At 37.5% G+C, this 4512-nt stretch overlaps 1 long non-coding RNA gene across 1 annotated transcript; it reads right to left on the bottom strand.

Annotated features, from left to right (window-relative positions):
• Window positions 1-1504: 1504 nt before the first annotated feature.
• On the bottom strand, window positions 1505-4238 carry LOC122071046. The gene is made up of 3 exons (XR_006138039.1): window positions 4055-4238; window positions 3904-3988; window positions 1505-2027 (listed from the first exon to the last, which is right to left on the bottom strand). It is a non-coding gene; the product is annotated as an uncharacterized LOC122071046 (long non-coding RNA).
• Between the last annotated feature and the right edge of the window lie 274 nt (window positions 4239-4512).

Here is a 4512-nt window from a genome sequence, read left to right as displayed (position 1 = left end):
ATCGTTTTCCTATAGGAATTGATGTGAGTTGATATCCTCTTGGGTCCCCTCACCTTGTAAGCCGATTTATGGGGTTGAGTTCTTCCAAGACCGTAACAGTGGTATCAGAGTAGCCGATCCTCGGTCCAACCCGCCCCCAGAAAGGGCAACTTGGTGCCAAAGTGAGAGCCCCTAGGACTGGTTCAGTTTTGGTTATTTGATTTGGTTTTGATTCATTTCAAGATAAAAATATAGAAATCATACCAAACCGAACTAAGAATAGGAAAACATTTCAGATACCAAAACCAAAACCAAACCTACTTAGTTCTATTAGATTTCGATTTCACATTTATTCGATTTTAATTCGATTTTATAATAAGTTTAGATTCTATTTTAGATATTTGAACCAACTTTTTACATCTTTACCAACAAAATAACACTTATTTATTATAGTCCAAATTTTTTTTTTCCAGGCATTAAAAAGGATTAGAATTCATCATCCACATGATAAATAAATAAATAAAATAATATAATTTTAACAATTTTTTTTTACGATTAAAAAAATAGTTATTCTTTTTAGTTAATAAAACCAAACAGACCTGAGAAAAGATTCTAGGCTTTGAAACCAAAATCGAACCAATTTACTCCGATTTGTCAATTTTAAACGACCAACTTCTAACCTAAGGGGTAGTGCAGTTGATGAACAACGAACTTCGTATGAGCCATAAACCCGGACATCAGCAACAAAAAAAAAAAAAAAAAAAAAAAGCTTCTATTGTGGGTTTTGATTTTGGTTCTACGCTAACACCCTTAGGCTGAGGTCTCGTTCATTAATGGAATTAACCAAACAAATCTTTAATTGGTATCAAATCATTCAGCATCAGATGAATTTACCCTCGTGTTTAAAAAACAAAAAACAAAAAACGGTTTTTTGAACCTTTTTACCCTTAAATCATACAATTGAATCAGTATCAGATTGGTCAAAAACTCGCTATACTGATCTGATTTGGATGATTTTGACCGATCTGATCTGATTTTAAAATTGCGGTCCAGAGGGAGGAACAAAAAAGTATTAAAAGTCTGAAATATTCAGGGTACAAGACAGTCAGAATTGCCACATCCCTCCAATGAGGAAGAAATTAGTATCATGTCTAGATAGCCTCTCAAAGTAGGATCAAAATCCTCTGTTTTTCTTATTCCTGTTTTTCCTTGTTTTGCTACCTGCAGAACATGACACGTGGACAACAGAGGATCCAACGGTCAAGGTTGGGTGAGGATTATTACATCTGGTGCATTGGTCTTAAAGTTGTCCACATGTCGTGTTCTGCAAGTAGCAAAACAGGGAAAAACAGGGATGAGAAAAACAGAGGATTATTTTCCCTCAAAGCATGCCCGTCAAAGAAAATTTTTACTTGATTTCTGGCGCAAGAAATCTGACTAATTTTTTCTTTTTTTATAAAACCACAATTGCCCTTTCTGGTCAAACCTCTAATCTACCACACAAATGGTCAACACACACTTTGAGTGAGAGAATGATATTCAGTATGAAGATTTGAGTTACAGCTCTGTAAAATGTACATTTATGTAATACAAATCATAGCAGCTTCCCCCAAATCTTTTTCAATTTCCTCCACTGGGCTCCCACGGGACCTCCTCCCCCAATGAAAAAAGATTACAGAACAAATACCTAAAAGAAGAATCAAAACTGTGCTCACCTCATAAGCATCTAACCATGCAACTCAAATCCATCAACTTCGGTCTGCCACTGGCTCAAAGAATATGATTCTCCTCAAAGTCGGGGACATGAACTATATATTTTTGCTAGGAGCATGCATCGAAAATTTGTACACTATTCCCTTACGAGAGGCAGCAAACGTGGCATTAGGGGAGGGAAAAGAAGCATCCATCTGACCTCCGTCCTAAAGACTGAATTCATGAAGTAAATTGGCACCCAACAGCTCATGAACAGTGAATGATACAAATTGCATGCACAGGCTGTATATTAGTCATAAGTACTTAATCGGCCCATCTAAGCTTCCGGATGCAAACTGCAAATCCAAATACTTGAAGAGATTAGAATACACCTTAATCCTACTCACTCATACCATGCCCCCATGCCGCCGCCGGGGGGGGGGACAAAAATAAATTTGAGTTTTTTTTTTTTTTTTTAATCATCAAAACATAGAATTACCTGCATGTGTGTGTGTGTGGAGGTTCAAAAAATCATTGATATTTGAGCCAACCAAGAAGTACTCAACTGATGGCAGATCTGGTCTTGTTAATTTTTGAAACAAAGAGAGAAAAATTCAATGGAAATGGAAATTCATCATGTAATGTGAGGGAACGTGATATCCTTTGGGAAAGAAAAAAAAAGAAGAGCAACCCACTGCACGAGGCTCCCGCTACTGCAAGGTTTAGGAAGGGCAAGTCTCCTTTTGAAAATTGAAGATCCCTAGTGAACAAACTAAATCAATTACAGGAAATAAAACTTCTATTTGTTCATTTACAAGCCAAAGAAATCTCAGTTGGGAGCTTAAGCCTTACGTACTCCATTTTTATCAATGCCAGACATAATGACCTTTTCAGACCTAAGATGGGGATCATTCTCTATTTTCAAACATTTTTGCAGGTCTCTGTGCCCTAATCAAGAAAGCCAAATAGAAAGGTCACATCAAGAATTTCCTGAAAGGGAGAGAAGTGAATATTTTCAAAGATCATCGTATAATAAAATGACAAGTTTGTCGAGTGCGAGAGCTTAAGAGAAGAATATACAAAAGCTTGAGATCAGGAATTGAGTCAAGTGAGGATTAATTAATCTGTCAAATACCTTTTGCTCAGGCAAGAACCCAAGGTCAGGGAATTTCTAGGACCCAATTGCGAGGAGAATTACAAAAAGTTAGCTAGGTGAAGGGTGTTTCATATCACGGGCATGAGGTTAGGGATTGGATGTCAAATTCACTATGCCCAATCTCCTAATCTACCTGACAATCTTCAAGATTCCTGCTCAAATATGAGATATCATTTAGAAGTTTCAAAGAAGCTATCAGTAAGAACTAGTGGTATCTTAGAAAAAAAAAAATTAGCCCCTTGACTGATTCTCCGCAAGTCCATTCAAAAGGGTGGCCTGTGGATGGAAAACATAAATATAAGAAAGAAGTTTCTCAGCTAAGTTGTAGTGATTCTCTAAAGATACTCATAGTTAGGAATTAGGCCTAAGGTGGTCAGGTCTATATGGGTTATGGGCAAGGATTTAGTCTAGTTGACAGGGTGACAAGGATTGGAAGAATATTAAGAGGGCAGTGACCATCAAAGCTTTAGGAGGATCCTTTGCGCAGTAATAAAAATAACCACTGTTTATAAAATAGACCTCATTTATATGCCCTCACAACACCATATGGTCTGGCATTGGTTGGATTTAAAAAGGTATCAAATACACAGTTTCTACAGGTCACTACTCGTATAGCATGCCCACACAAGATCATTCATTCACTATCCGAAAAGAACAAGGAAGAGTTAGAGTTTATTTCCTACAGGGGAATTTTCTACTACTTCTTGGCATGCTACACCATCAACCCAATGTCAATAAGAAGGGATTATCTGGAAAGCCCATGCCTTTCCAAAACTCAGAAAGTCCCTGTGCTATGGGAAGTGAGTCATAACAGAAGTGTTCAGTGTGCAACCTAGCCCACATCCTGTCCCATGATATATTATTAGTGTTTCAGTTTTGTCAATGTCGATAATATTTTGCACCGTCTTCTTTTCAAGATGTTTTCTCTAATTAATGAAGTTGTTATTCATCAGAAAAGAAGTATGACGTCCTGTAAGCTGCCTCCATTTCCCCTCTTTTACTTTATTTATCTTAACTTTTTTCATTCTATGAATCACACATCATTTATTCAGAAAGAAACATTGATGCAAGCATACCTGTCTAACAATTGGATCTGTTGATTCAGTAAATTCATGAGTCATCCCTTGCCAGACGATTTTCCCCTCATGGAGAAACAATAACCTATGATGATAGACCTCTGGTTAGATTGAAACATGACAGTACAGAAAAGTTCTGAAGTAGCAATACCTATCAACAGCTCTTCTTATGGTACTGTGTTGGTGAGTGACAACTACATAAGATGCAATATTCCCTGGTTTAGCCTCTGCATCATGACCTTTCATGTGGACAGAGCGGATGAGATCTTCGACAACAGTAGATGCAATTGGATCAAGCCCAGCGGTAGGTTCATCATACAACACCACCTGCTTGGAGCGGAGGGGAAAAAAAAGACATAACTCTGTCAACAGACAAATCAAGTTTCCATTCTGTCCTACCCATCTACAAATTCATAACAAGATGATCCCTTTCTATTAGTCCCCAACAAACAAATCCCCAGACATTGGGACTGGTAAAATTATTGAACTAGCAGTCTGCATTAGCCACATCATCCCTCCACATGGCTGGAAAAGGGCATCCGTATCTGTCAGAAATTGACAAATGGTTTATCCTTCACTAGAGACTATTGTTGAAGAATAAAACAAATA

This window comes from Macadamia integrifolia, unplaced genomic scaffold, assembly GCF_013358625.1.
Source record: "Macadamia integrifolia cultivar HAES 741 unplaced genomic scaffold, SCU_Mint_v3 scaffold_179A, whole genome shotgun sequence".
In the NCBI taxonomy this organism is placed as follows: domain Eukaryota; kingdom Viridiplantae; phylum Streptophyta; class Magnoliopsida; order Proteales; family Proteaceae; genus Macadamia; species Macadamia integrifolia.
This window is presented reverse-complemented; position numbering and strand designations above follow the sequence as displayed.